This window comes from Triturus cristatus, chromosome 9 (assembly GCF_964204655.1).
Source record: "Triturus cristatus chromosome 9, aTriCri1.1, whole genome shotgun sequence".
Lineage (NCBI taxonomy): Eukaryota > Metazoa > Chordata > Amphibia > Caudata > Salamandridae > Triturus > Triturus cristatus.
The window spans coordinates 631,746,317-631,761,994 of NC_140592.1; positions in this window are offsets into that span (position 1 = coordinate 631,746,317).

Genomic DNA, 15,678 nt, shown 5'->3' on the forward strand with positions numbered 1-15,678 from the left:
TGTGTTCTCCCCTTAACCTAGTATGTCATCACTTTATTGAAAGCATGTTGTAACAGGTTGGTTTACCCGGCGAATACTATCCTGAGTTATCTCAGCCACCAAAGACACTCCGAAGCTCAGTCTCTTATATCTGAACAAACTAGCATGAATCGTAAAGATAGTAATGTACCTACAGTTCTCCTTCAAATCGAGTTGATGGTATCCTTTATTCAGGTCAAGATGGGAAAACACTTTGGCCCAGTTAAATTGCATGATCATGTCCACTATGTGTGGACCAGGGTGTCTGTTCCTCTCAATTGCTTTGTTTACCTGGTGCATATCAACACAAATACGCACCGCTCCACTACTGTCCTTTTTTAGCACTACTACTATGGGTGAAACCCATGGCATGGGGCCTATAGAGCATTAAATTATGTCATGTTTTAAGAACGCTTCCAACTCTTTCTCTACAGCTCTTGTAGATGAAAAGCAACTCTGCAGTGCCACTGAGCAACAGGGTGAATCTGTCAATTGATATGAAGCTGTACTTTCATTTTCTTGAGTTTTCCAAGGCCATGGAACTACGATGGGAATCGGCTTGGGATTGCATCACAAAAGAGCAACTGCTGTCACCTATATATCCCTCAGGATGTCTAGACTGCAAGAAAGAAAGAGAAAATGAGCAGAGGAATGAGTGGAAGTGGTCCCGCAGAGTTTACTTCCCTCCCAAGAAGTTCTTTGGTTGGGATATCCAATAAAAGGAATACAAATGAGTGTATTGAAATGCATGTATGTCCTTGTTTTCTTCTTCTTGTTCATCATCCCTCCCTCATGGTAGAAGTATCTGATCTCTTTTACCCCAGCTTCAACAGCTTTAACTGAGAACAGTGGATGATAGATTACCTGAGGTATTGTTGAATTCCTTATATTGGTACATGCTTGCTCATTTTCATCTGATTTTTCTTCCCAATCGTTATCTGGTCGCACACATCTAAAAAACTAAAACAAATAATTTTAAAGAATTTTGTTGGGCAGAATTTATAAACTTTTCCCATCTAATAAAACAGTGGTGCAGTGTAAAAAAATATAGCAGTCACTAATGATGAAATTGTTTTAAAGTTGAAGCTTGGTTATAGGTAAAGAAATGGGACGCCTGAGCCCACCCACCATCTTTTTATTTGAAACTAATTTATATGATTTTTGTGCTGTCTTCTTTCTTCCTATGAATTTAGTGATTTTGATTTTAAGTTTAGAAAAGTACCTTTCACGAACTGATAGTAATACAGAATACATTACAGCCAGAAGTTTAGGGTGTATTGACATTTTAACACAATTAATCATTCCAGATATTTATTTTCATAATTCATTTTATTAATTGGTTGCAAATTAGATGTTATACAAAGTCCTAAATTCTTGGCTTTCTTCTTTATCTAGTCTTTTCTTTCGTTATATTGCAGTCCACACTTATTTTTTCTGTCTTTCAATATTTATTGTATATCTGGATACTTTTGAGTAATGTGTTAAAATTTCTTCTATAATTGGATGCTCACTATTGAGTTATTTGGTACAAACTAGTAAATCATCAGTATCATGTGCAAATTTAGGTTGCCAATTGATTAAATTAGGTGCTTGTATTTTAGTGTTTGATGAATCATAGCTAGTTGTTCAGTGTAAATAGTAAACATCGCATGGTTCAAAGCACACCCTTTCCTAGCCCCTCTCTTAAATTTCAAATGTATATTTTTTCGTTGTTTACTGCAACAGCAGCTGATGGTTTTTGATACACCATCTGAACCCATTGAATACATCTAGTATGATAACCCATGTTTGTAACACACTTCACCTGATCTTCATCACATTTTATCAAATGTCTTTTCAGCAACGTGCATTGCAATTGAGAGAGGTAATTTATTTTCTCTGGCTATATCTAAATCAATAATATGATCTAATGTGTTTGTATACATTTCTGACTCCTATAAATCCATGTTGTTCTTGACTTATTGCTTCTTTTTATGCTACATGTATTTGTCTTAACGGGATGTTTGAAAACATCTTTATGTCAACAAATGAGAAGTGAAATTGGGATCTGCAAACCACATTCTTTAAGATTTTCTTGTTTTTAAAAACACACTATTAATGTGGTGCCATGATTCCAATATTGTTTTATTTAGCAATGCAGAGTTTAAAGTGTTAAATAGAAGAGGAATTACCCTGTCAAGTGTTCATTACTTTTTATTGATCTCCTAATTGCATCTTTAACTTGTTCTAAGCCTGGGCGGTGAACCCTGCTCCGGTTGCGCAGTTTTTTGTACTCTGCACTCCACGGAGCTCACGGAGTTCCGCTAAGTGGAGTTTATTTCCCGCGATAGTGCATGCAAGGAAAATCCAACGCTAGACCACTTCCCTGCGAGATTTCTCAACGTAGGCGGTCGCAGATGGTCGCTACCGCTCGCATTGAGAAACCTTCCGTTTGCGTTGAGGAAGCTGCCAATCAAGTAGAACTTCTACTCGAGCGGCAGAAAGAGGCAGTGCCCTCTTGAACTGTGCGAGATGCCGTTCAAACTGATTTTACAGTGCGGGACAAACACCCGGCACTAAAAATCAGTCCAAACGGTACGAGGCATCCCACTCTGTGACTTGCGAAACTCCGCGTAGCTTCTGGAGTTTTTTTGTCACTTTGTGGAGTTCCACGTAGTGCAACTCCACAGACTCTGCCCAGGCTTAATGTCTTCTACAGTTGGTGTTTTGATAGGCAGAGTCCTCTTACAAAAAGAGTAAGGATGTCTAACAATTTCTTATTGGAATCCAATATTCTAGGAGCTGGAGAGGGAATCTATGTCAAGGGTGCCATCCACTCAGACCAAACCAATTACAACAATGCCCTTGATAGAACAAACACACTCTATTTCTCAATTGTAAAGCAGCCTTTAATCACAATGGACTCTTATTCAGGGAGGGTTCTGTCATATCACCCATTTAGAGAAAACCCTTATATCTGTGTGTTCAGCTTTTAACCAGGTCTAGTGGCTGGGGATATTCACATCAATCCACCATGAAATTGTGTGGAAAAATGATATATATAGGTAGTTAAGTCTCGGGATGATTTGTGTACCGGGGACTGAGAAAAAAGGGAGGGTCCCACAGCGTGTTTTCCCCATGCAATTTCCCATAGGTCCTTTAGCCGCAGCTACAGCCCGAACTGCTGAACGGAATTACACCAAATTTGGCAGAAAGGTATACATTGGTTCAGAGTCATGCCTTTTGCTTAAATGGTGTAAATCTGTTCAGTAGTTCCTGAGAAAATCAAAATCACATATATATCTGGGCGGAGCCTAACCACACATCTCATCGTGAGATCTGATTGGCTGTCAGTACTTCATCCAAGAAGTGTTGGCAGCCATCTTGCGACCAATATACATGATAGCACCTCATTAAAAAGCATTGCAGTTAATAGAAGTTTTTAAGACTTTAGCTACATTATAAATCATTTGTTGATGGTACCTTCCTCATTTTAGGAAATGTGGTGTGTTCTAAGGTGATTTTACCATGTGAAAAAGCCTTCTGCTGTGATATCATGAATCATGTTTGAGAGAAAACTATTTTCTCATGCTTTTCCCACAGAGGTTTGGAAGGTGATCTATAAACTAAACTGAGAGCATATTTTCTGTAAATTCACATTATCTTTCTCAGTCATGTGAGAATGAAGTCTGACATTCTCAGTAGAACATGTACATCCAACAAGGGCAGAGGCTGTCAGTTGATTCCTTGTGTTCTACTGCAGCTTCACAGAGTGTTCCAAAGAACAACTAGAGCGCTAACAGTCCTACTTATGATAAACGTATTGCACACCTGAAGCCATCTTGATTGGAATAAAGTGGTAACTCTTAAAGCATTTAATTTAAAAAGGAACAAAATGAGGGGGTTCATTCTGCCATAGAAAGTATGATTAGTGGTGCAGAAAGAAAAAGTAGGGCACATTTTGAGTGACTTCTCAAATCCTCTTCTATTTCATTAAAAGATTCTGACATGCAGACTGAAACAAGCACTTTCAATACCAGCAGCAGACTTCCCTGGTGAGCAGTAGCTTTACTACAGTGATCTAATGAGCAACTAGAGTGCTAACATTCTGAATTTATGGCAAATGTGTGACACATCTGAATGCCTTCTTGATGGAATCAAAGTAAAAAACTGAAAGTATTTCCTACTGAGGAGACTGCAGTAAATGAGGAAATTAGGAAACTTCATAACAAATAAGTCTCCCAAGATGTCAGGAAGCAGACTCATGTGGTGTCAGCGGTGCACCATATGTGGCAAAAACCAAAGAGACAGCGGATTCTTGTGAAGCCGCAAGTGGTGAACCTATATCGAGACTTATAATGTTCTATGTACAGTTGGACCTTCCAAGATGGCCGCGGCTCTTGCCGTCATTTGCTGTACATCTTTGACTTGACGGTTGGGCGCGCGGCAAACTGCGCACTTCAATCGAGATGTCCTGAGAGAAGCTAGTGTTTTCTGTGTGCTCCAGAATCCTGAGGAGAACTGTTCTAGAACTTGAGAGAGATATTTTCGGAATAATCCACAGAACCGAATCAACCGCTAGTAGCCGAATAATCAAGTTAGCGGTTTTTGGTTACCCAAGTTTCAGTCAAGAAAGTTACTGAGAATTCTTCTGGCTGGAATCTTCGTTTGTTCATCTGAGAAGGAAGCTGTTACCCGGAGTGGCTGAGTATCAGATTTCCCAGTGAACTAAAAGAAACCAAGACTGAGCCAACGACTAAAGTCAGTGAGTGCGCGTCTGCGCCCAACCTCCAATTTCCTCTCCTCCCCTTGGCGACCTTTCCTTTTCCTTTCCTCCCTATTTTACCTTTCCCTGTACCTTTTTGCGCGCATCTTTTGTTGAAGAAGTTGTTGAACCGACCCAGTCCTTCTTCACTACAGAACCTGCAAGATAGGAGAGTATTCGTTAATTCGTTATTTATGTACATATCAAATTCTTTATCAGAAGATGGAACCTATTTCTTAAACTTGCAAATGTGCAAGTCTGTATAGCTAAAAGATTACAAAGAATATCACTACATAGAAGAGTAGCAAGCCTGTAGGAGTAAAAGGTAGGAGCAGAGGAATCTAAAAGTCATTAGGAAGATTAGGAGAGTAGGATGTTCTTGTAATTCCCTCTTCACCTCTGTGCATTAGGTGTACCTCGTTAAGATGTGCCAGTGAAGAACCATACACTACAGAAGAATCAGCAGAGAAGGCAGAATCACCACCTAGAGGTTATACACCATCCTGAGGCAGTCTCTTCTCTTCTCTTCCACTTCCCCTTTCCCCCGTGCTAGTGCCGTTACCCTTGCTTGGTGGCTGCACTGATGCAGGGGCATTGGGAGTAATCGTCACTTCTGCTTCTGTGGAACTTGAGGTGCCTTCTGACAGATTGAAGTGCCCACGAAGTAATTTCCACCCAAGCGGAATGGCGGAAGGCTTTAGTTTAAAATCCTTAGGGGAGATGTTGGAGGCCATTCAAAGGGATTTAGGAGCGGTAAGGGAGGAAACGGTTTTGCTAACTCGAAGAGTAGATGGGTTAGCATCGGGAGCCACTCCGTTAGCTCAGACCTCTTCCCCCAATTTGTCTTCAGAGTCCAACCCCAGGACTGTAGCACAAGTGGTCCATTCTGTTTCCCCACTAATTCCATTAGCTTCTCCTGAAAGGTATTCTGGGGATGCACAGAGAGCGCAATTATTCTTGACACAATGTTCCCTCCATTTCATGTGTCGACCAGCGTTATTCCCTGACGCACAATCCAAGGTTGCGTTTATTCTCTCTTATCTGAGTGGGGATGCGGCTAACTGGGCAATGCCATTGGTGTCCAAAGATTCCCCATTTTTGTATGACCTGGAGCGTTTTAAGGCCGAATTTTTGAGGATTTTTGACAGAAGAAAGATCTCTCAAGTCACGGACAATGAACTTTTAGAACTTCGTCAAGGAAGTAAGGATTTAGTAACTTATTTAACCCAGTTTAATAAGTTGATTGTGGAAACGGAGTGGCCAGAAGAGAAAAGAGCGGCTCTCTTCTATCGAGGATTGCGAGAAGAAATCAAAGACACATTAGCTCAAATTCCTAACCGTCCTACAGAATTATCAGCTTTAGTGGATCTGGCTTTAGAAATCGATTTTCGTTGGACAGAACGGAAAGGTGAAAGAAGAAAAGAATTTCGTTTCCAACCTCCTAGATTTGATAGAAGTCGACAAGAGATCAATAAGACGCCTTCTTCGGGTGTGGAACCGATGCAAATTGGGATGGTGAGAGGCCCTCTGAGTAAAGAAGAGAAGGAACAACGAAGACAGAAAAGACTGTGTATGTATTGTGGAAATTCAGGACACTTTGTAAAAGAGTGTCCGAAAAGGCCTAAAACTTTGGTGAAGGGAAACGAGCAACACCACCAGTAGAGGGGAGCACACTGGTGGTGTCAGAAGAAAAGATGGCTCCAAATTCCCATTATGTGATGAACACTTTACAAACCATGACACCTCATTTGATTTTGCATATGACTATTCAGTTTCGGGAGCAAGAAATTTCTGGGGTGGCCATTATGCTCGACTCTGGAGCCACCGGAAACTTCTGCGACATAAAATATGCACAAAGAATGGGAATAAAAGGCATCAGTAAAGAAAGAAGTGAAGTAGTTCGGGCAGTAGATGGAACTAATCTCTCCTCAGGACCCATCACTCAGCACACTGAACCTTTGAAGTTGATTCAAGCAGATGGCCATAGTGAAACCATTCAATTTAATCTCATTGATGCACCTCAATTCCAGATGATTTTGGGGCTTCCATGGCTTACTATCCATAATCCTACTATAGATTGGGAAAACCGAACAGTATTCATGAATTCCCAATATTGTCTAGAACATTGTTACCATGATTCTGAGGAAGGTACCGAACCCTCTCAAGCAACCTTGTTATCTGGCGGAGGAGAATCAATTTGTGTCATCAGTACTACAGAAATTCCCCCAGAGTATCAAGAGTTTAAAGAAGTCTTTTGTGAAAAAGATGCAGAAAAATTACCTCCACATCGTCCATATGATTGTACCATCGAATTGGAACCGGGAGCGGTTCTGCCTTGTTCAAGGATCTACGCCCTAACTGAAGGTGAAAATCGCTATCTCAAGGAGTATTTAGATCGATATTTGGCTAATGGTTTTATTAGGCCTTCACAGTCCCCAGTATCCTCTCCTTTATTCTTCATCCCCAAGAAGGAAGGATCTCTTAGGACTTGCATCGATTATCGTGCCCTCAACCGAGTGACCATCAAGAATCGATACCCGTTACCCTTGATTTCCGTCCTTCTTGATCAAGTAAAGGAAGCTCAAATTTTCACAAAATTAGATTTAAGAGGGGCATACCATCTTATTCGTGTCAAAGAAGGCCATGAGTGGAAAACGGCATTTCGAACTAAATATGGGCTCTTTGAATATCAAGTTATGCCGTTTGGCCTTTGTAATGCACCAGCCGCTTTTCAACATTTTATTAATGATATCATGGGAGATTTGATTGACAAGATTGCAATTGTATATTTGGATGATATTTTGATTTTCTCCAAGATTCCACAAGAACATGCTACCCATGTAAGGAGGGTTTTGGAAAGGCTGCGTTTGCATCAATTGTATGTGAAACTAGAAAAATGTGCTTTCAGTGTGCAAACAGTGGAGTTTCTCGGATTTGTCCTTTCCTCAGCAGGAGTGACCATGGATCCAAAGAAGATTCACTCAGTTATAAATTGGCCCTCTCCAGGAAACGTTAAGGAGATACAGCGATTCTTGGGATTTGCTAATTTTTATCGTCGCTTCATTCAAGGATTCTCACAGAGAATCATTCCTATCACCAAACTTTTGAAGAAAGGCCAGAAATTTCATTGGACTGAAGAGGCTGAGATGGCTTTTGAGTTTCTCAAGAAGAGCTTTACTACTGCTCCCATTTTGCTACATGCAGATCCGGCAGAACCCTTCTTTGTGGAAGCGGATGCTTCAGATTTAGCCATTGGTGGGGTGCTGTCTCAGCGTCACAAGACAACGGGACAGCTTCATCCAGTGGCTTTTCGTTCTAGAAAACTTACGCCTGCTGAAGTCAATTATACAATTGCTGAGAAGGAATTGTTGGCGGTGAAAGATGCGTTTGAAGAGTGGCGACACTATTTGCTGGGAGCTCGTCATACAGTTACAGTTTATTCTGATCACAAGAATTTACAATTTCTGAAATCTGCTAGAACTTTGACCCCTCGTCTCTTAAGATGGTCTCTCTATTTTGCAGACTTTGATTTTGTGATTACCTACCGCCCAGGAAATAAGAACGGAAAGGCGGATGCATTGTCCCGAATTCAGACAGAAGTTCAAGAGCCTCCAATGACTCAAAAGACTATCATCCCAGAAACCAAGATCATTTGTACGCTTGATTTGGTTGATTTCAAAGAAGAAGTAAAGAAAAGGTTGTCTCCAGAAGAGATACAGACCTGGGTTCAACAGGATTCTATACGAGAAATCTTCGAACAGTTACCCTACGTTCAAGGTGCCCTGTATTTACCCACTGCAGAACTTCAGCACAAAGCAATGCAAGCATGCCATGATCAACCTTTGGCTGGGCATAAAGGTATTCAAAAGACTCTCGAGCTCATTCAACGATATTTTTGGTGGCCAGAGATTCGGTCCAGTGTCATACAATATGTGGGAACGTGTCCAACCTGTGCCCAAGGAAAGGCCATGAGACAAGCCCCATCAGGCCTTTTGCATCCTTTGCCCACCCCCTCCCAACCTTGGCACACAGTCACCATGGATCTCATAGTGGATCTGCCTCCGAGTCATGGGTATAACACTGTGTTAGTGTTTGTTGACACCTTCACTAAGATGAGCCATTTCATACCTTTAAAAGGGGTTCCTACTGCGAGGGAGTTAGCCAAACTATTCAGTGAGCACATTGTTAAGATTCATGGGGTCCCAAAAATCCTGATTTCAGATAGAGGGTCTCAGTTTGTATCCCATTTTTGGAGAGCCTTCACGCAAGGGTTGGGAGTAGAGACCAGATTTTCCACCAGTTATCATCCTGAAACAGACGGGCAGACCGAAAGAGTCAACCAAGAGTTAGAACAATATCTGAGAATGTTCCTTCTGGATCAGGAGGGTGAATGGTCTGATTTTTTATGGATGGCAGAGTTTGCATGTAATAATGCAAAAAATGTGTCTACTGGGTTTTCTCCTTTCTTCCTCAATTATGGTAGACATCCAAACCCTTTCATGGGACAGGGAGATATGGGGGTTCCAGCAGTCAGAGACCTCATGCAAGATCTTGTTAACACTCGCAGATCGGCAGAATCCAATTTAGTCAAGGCTAAAGCGAATTATAAGAAACAGGCAGACAAACATAGAAAAAAGGCTCCAGATTACAGGGTGGGTGATTTGGTTTGGTTATCTACACGTAATCTCCATCTCAAGGGTAATCGGAAATTTCAGCCACGTTTTGTGGGACCTTACCTAATCGAAAAGGTACTAAGCCCTGTAGCGGTAAAATTAAAATTGCCCTCAAATACAGGTATTCATCCAGTTTTCCATGTCTCTCTGATTAAAAGATGCACTCCAAACACGAGAATAGTGAAGCCTCCAGCGCCCCTAGTGATTAATGGACATCCTGAATATGAGGTCAAAGATATATTAGATTCCAAAAGAACTAGAGTAGGGCTTTACTATTTAGTAGACTGGAAAGGTTATGGACCAGAAGATCGCTCCTGGGAGTTAGCTAAGAACATTCATGCTCCTCGACTCTTAAAAAGATTTCATATTCGATACCCCTTCAAACCTGGGCCGATGAATCGACCTTTGAGAGGGGGTACTGTCAGGAAGCAGACTCATGTGGTGTCAGCGGTGCACCATATGTGGCAAAAACCAAAGAGACAGCGGATTCTTGTGAAGCCGCAAGTGGTGAACCTATATCGAGACTTATAATGTTCTATGTACAGTTGGACCTTCCAAGATGGCCGCGGCTCTTGCCGTCATTTGCTGTACATCTTTGACTTGACGGTTGGGCGCGCGGCAAACTGCGCACTTCAATCGAGATGTCCTGAGAGAAGCTAGTGTTTTCTGTGTGCTCCAGAATCCTGAGGAGAACTGTTCTAGAACTTGAGAGAGATATTTTCGGAATAATCCACAGAACCGAATCAACCGCTAGTAGCCGAATAATCAAGTTAGCGGTTTTTGGTTACCCAAGTTTCAGTCAAGAAAGTTACTGAGAATTCTTCTGGCTGGAATCTTCGTTTGTTCATCTGAGAAGGAAGCTGTTACCCGGAGTGGCTGAGTATCAGATTTCCCAGTGAACTAAAAGAAACCAAGACTGAGCCAACGACTAAAGTCAGTGAGTGCGCGTCTGCGCCCAACCTCCAATTTCCTCTCCTCCCCTTGGCGACCTTTCCTTTTCCTTTCCTCCCTATTTTACCTTTCCCTGTACCTTTTTGCGCGCATCTTTTGTTGAAGAAGTTGTTGAACCGACCCAGTCCTTCTTCACTACAGAACCTGCAAGATAGGAGAGTATTCGTTAATTCGTTATTTATGTACATATCAAATTCTTTATCAGAAGATGGAACCTATTTCTTAAACTTGCAAATGTGCAAGTCTGTATAGCTAAAAGATTACAAAGAATATCACTACATAGAAGAGTAGCAAGCCTGTAGGAGTAAAAGGTAGGAGCAGAGGAATCTAAAAGTCATTAGGAAGATTAGGAGAGTAGGATGTTCTTGTAATTCCCTCTTCACCTCTGTGCATTAGGTGTACCTCGTTAAGATGTGCCAGTGAAGAACCATACACTACAGAAGAATCAGCAGAGAAGGCAGAATCACCACCTAGAGGTTATACACCATCCTGAGGCAGTCTCTTCTCTTCTCTTCCACTTCCCCTTTCCCCCGTGCTAGTGCCGTTACCCTTGCTTGGTGGCTGCACTGATGCAGGGGCATTGGGAGTAATCGTCACTTCTGCTTCTGTGGAACTTGAGGTGCCTTCTGACACAAGATGGCCACCAGAGACAAAAGAGCCCAAGTGTAGCCCAAATATCACCCAGATGTAGCCCAATTATAGCCCGATGACAGAATGTCCCAGAGTGTTCTAACGAACAACTAGAGACCTAACAGTCTTACTTATGACAAAAGTATGGCACACCTGAAGCCATCTTGATTGGAATAAAGTGGTACCACTTAAAACATTTAATTTGCAACAGAATAAAATGAGGGGGTTCATTTTGCCATAGAAATTATGATTAGTGCTGCAGAAAGAAAAATTAGGCCAAATTTTGAGTGACTTATCAAACCCTCTTCTATTTCATTAACAGATTCTGACATGCAGACTGAAACATGCACTTTCAATACCAGCAGCAGACTTCCCTGGTGAGCAGTAGCTTTACTACAGTGATCTAATGAGCAACTAGAGTGCTAACATTCTGAATTTATGACAAATGTGTGACACATCTGAATGCCTTCTTGATGGAATCAAAGTAAAAAAACTGAAAGTATTTCCTACTGAGGAGACTGCAGTAAATGAGGAAATTAGGAAACTTCATAACAAATAAGTGTCCCAAGATGGCCACCAGAGACAAAAGAGCCCAAGTGTAGCCCAAATATCACCCAGATGTAGCCCAATTATAGCCCAATGACAGAATGTCCCAGAGTGTTCTAACGAACAACTAGAGACCTAACAGTCTTACTTATGACAAAAGTATGGCACACCTGAAGCCATCTTGATTGGAATAAAGTGGTACCACTTAAAACATTTAATTTGCAACAGAACAAAATGAGGGGGTTCATTTTGCCATAGAAATTATGATTAGTGGTGCAGAAAGATATATTAGGGCACATTTTGAGTGACTTCTCAAATCCTCTTCTATTTCATTAAAAAATTCTGACAAGCAGACTGAAACATGCACTTTTAATACCAGCAGCAGACGTCCGTGGTGAGCAGTAGCTTTACTACAGTGATCTAATGAGCAACTAGAGTGCTAACATTCAGAATTTATGGCAAATGTGTGACATATCTGAATACCTTCTTGATGGATTCAAAGTAAAAAACTGAAAGCATTTCCTACTGAGGAGACTGCAGTAAATGAGGAAATTAGGAAACTTCATAACAAATAAATCTCCCAAGATGGCCACCAATTAGTTTCAAGGTCCTCACGTTGGCGTTTAAAGCCCTCCACTGCATTGGCCCAGCTTACCTCAGGAAGCGGATTGCTCTCTACGTTCCCCGGAGGAGTTTGAGATCTGCTGACCTGGCTAAAGTGGAGGTACCAGTGATCAAACGCGTGCGGATGGGAGGCCGGTCTTTCCAGTTTATGGCGGCCAGTTTGTGGAATGAGCTCCCTCTGTCACTCCGCAAGGCTAACAATCTTCTGGCCTTTAGAAAGGAGCTCAAGACGCTCCTCTTCTCCGCCTAACCAGTGGGCCTACAGTGTTTCTGCCGCTGGGTTTTTCTTGGTTGTGTTCAGGACTCTCTGCCAAAGCGCCGGGACACCCGTTCTGGGTAGCCGTGCGCTCAAGAAATATAGTTCTAACATAACATAACATAACACCAGAGACAAAAGAGCCCAAATGCAGCACAGATATCGTCCAGATGTAGCCCACATGTAGCCCAATGACAGAAATGTGCAAAACACTTATTTTTTGTGTTTTTGCAGTTTTATATAGTGCAGACTTGTCAGGTATTGGAGTGTTTTACATGAGCATTGGTTACATCACACCCGATCAAATTCATTTTGGTTGTAGACATGGGGAGATTAAGTGATTTGACCAGAATCACAGTATGTTGAGCTGAAGCAGAAACTCCAACCTGGTTCCCCAGTTGCAAAGTCTGCAGCTCTGGAAGTAACACCACATCCTCTCCCCTAAGTGTAACATTTAATCAAGTGGTCAACTGGATAAAAAAAATCAAGATAACAAATAATTTAAAAGTAATTTGTCGATATTTGAAAACTCAGAAAATATGTCCTCATTTTAGTTTTTTAGAGCACTAACCACAATTGTGATGCAAATAAGACCCTCTCATACATGTAATTTCTAAAGGAAATGCTCTAGGTATTACAGTTTTGATTACATCAAGATGACATCAGGCGTTCCACACTTTTGTAATAAATATAGAATGTTAGCAATCAAATTGTTCATTAGGATACTGTTCAGAGGCCAGGGGCACGGACTCTGAATATTGAAGGCAGGTAGGAGGGTGCAGAGGCAACAATTTGACCACACTGGGCAGGCAGGAAGGGCAGTGGCAGCACAACAGACTATGGAGGGCAGTGGAAATGGGGGCAGGGGCAACAAACCAACAATACAGGACTGGCAAGAGAGGCTGTGGAAATATAATAGACCATTGTGGGCAGAAGGAAGAGGCAGTGGTAGTACAACCATACATGCCAACAGACACGATTCAGCCAGGAAACGTCCAATGTTTTTAAGCTCAAATGGGCTTTATTTGATCTGTTTCCTGTCTACAATCTCCTCTTTTGCAATGTAACTCAAAGGGGAAAATCAATACCCCAGTTTCTTTTCAAAATCTCCCTCTTACCAAGTTCAAAATGTTCGCAAGTATGCTACATTGGATCATGGAAGGCAGGAGGAACTGGGGTAGGGACATGGACTTGGATAACAGAGGACAGGAGGGACATGGAGAGGTGCACCAAACTGACCCTACAGGGCAGGCATCAGGGTTTGCCGCAGCAAAATACACCACACAGGGCATGGGGGACGGGAGTGCAGCACAACAATCCATAGAAAGCAATAGGGAGGGGACAGGACCATGCACATGGACAACAGAGAACAGAGCTAGCTGACCATAATGGACAGACAGGAGAGAAAGCTGCAGCATAACAGACCATAAAGTGCAGGAGGGACGGCTCAGGGGCATTACAATGGAACAGACAAGCCAGGATTGAGGGAATAGGGGTCTGCACATAAAAACAGGGGTCTGGGGGCAAGGGGGCGTGGCAGGAGCAGCAAGATGACCATGGAGGTCAGGCAGCATGGGCACTAGAAACAAGATACACCATGGAGAGCAACAGTGAGACTATGATGGCATACACACAGACCATGGAGGGAAGGTGGGGGGGGTCAGTGGCAGCTCGCTGACCACACAGGGAAGGTGAGAGGGGCTGTGGCAGCACAGAAGACCATGCATGGCAAGCGGGTGGGTTAGTGGCAGCACAGTGGCTATGAGGGGCAAGAAGGAGGGTGCAGGGGCATGCACAAAGGACCATGGAGGATAGAAGGGAGGGTCAGGACCTGGGCACAGACAAGAGAGTTCAGGGGAAGGGGCCTCACAACAGACCGCGCGGGGCAGGCAGGAGGGGCAGTTGCAGCACAACAGACCAGGGAGGGCAGAAGGGTGTGGCAGTAAAATGGACCATGGAGGACAGGAGGAAGGGGAAAGGGGCATGGCATGTGGACAGGTAGGGTGGAGGTGGCAGGGACAGGTTACCATCATCTGACAATGCTAGGCAGGTGGGAGGGAAGTGGCAGCTCAACAGAACACTCAGAGTAGATAGGAGTGGCAGGTCCATGGAACATGGTGGGCAAAAAGGATGGAGCAAGGGCATGCACAAAGACATCGGAGGGCAGGGGGAAGGAGAATAGGGGCAGCAAGCTAAGCACAGAGGCTAAGCAGGAGGTCAATGATGGGCCATAGAATTGGGCAATGGAGGGCAGGAGGAGTGGACTGGTACATCATGCTAAATGGAGGGCAGTGGCAGCACATCAGACCATGCATGGCAGGAGGGAGGAGGCTAGTCCATGGATTCAGACAACAGAGGATAGGGAGGAGGTGGATGGGGTAGCAAGCTAACTGTTCAGAGAAGGTGGGTATTAGGAACTTTATTGTTTTTAAAATGTGTGTCTGTGCGAACTACTTAAAATATGAACAAGTATGCAGCATAATCTCACTTTTATTCAGGAAGAAGAGGACGTTTGTGACTGTGACTCCGGGCTCACTTGGTAGAATCACCCCCTGACCCTCCACCCCCCATCGCAAAATGTAATGCCTGTGAAAAGGGCAGGTGGACGCAGTGTTATATAGAACATATTCCTGAGAGTACGATTGAAAATGAACACTAGATATAGTATATGGTATAAACTATGCACCAAAAAGTGTAATATAAGATGAACCGGGGCGTGAAATATAATATGCAATACATTGTGCGCAATGACAGATTCATTGGAGAGTGCGAGATAGCACAGGCACTAGCGCGTGCTATGCGATATGCGCCTTGGAGTGTAATATGCACAGGACAGTGTTGTGTAACCTAACTAGTCTCTAAAGTTGTAATATAAAATATGTGCTGGGGAGTGTAACGTTGCATATGCACTGTGACAAAGATATGGTTCCCAGATTATAATATGTATGGCATAGCGCTGTGCGTTATAACATAGGCATCGAGGAAGGCACATTAGATGGGGCAATATAACCCGTGCGAAGGCAAGTGTGGCATGACATTTTCACGGGGTGGTGTTACGGTGCAAATGGGCTAGAGAGTGTCATAGCATACGCACTAGCTGGTGTAATACAACACAGAGGTGTGTGGCACTCGGCGGGCACTGGTCGGTGTAACACAGCATTGGGCTCAGCCAGGAGCACGCTGTGACTTTCAAGTGAGGTTCGTCTCCTTTCCAGAGAGTAAAATAAAATGTATTA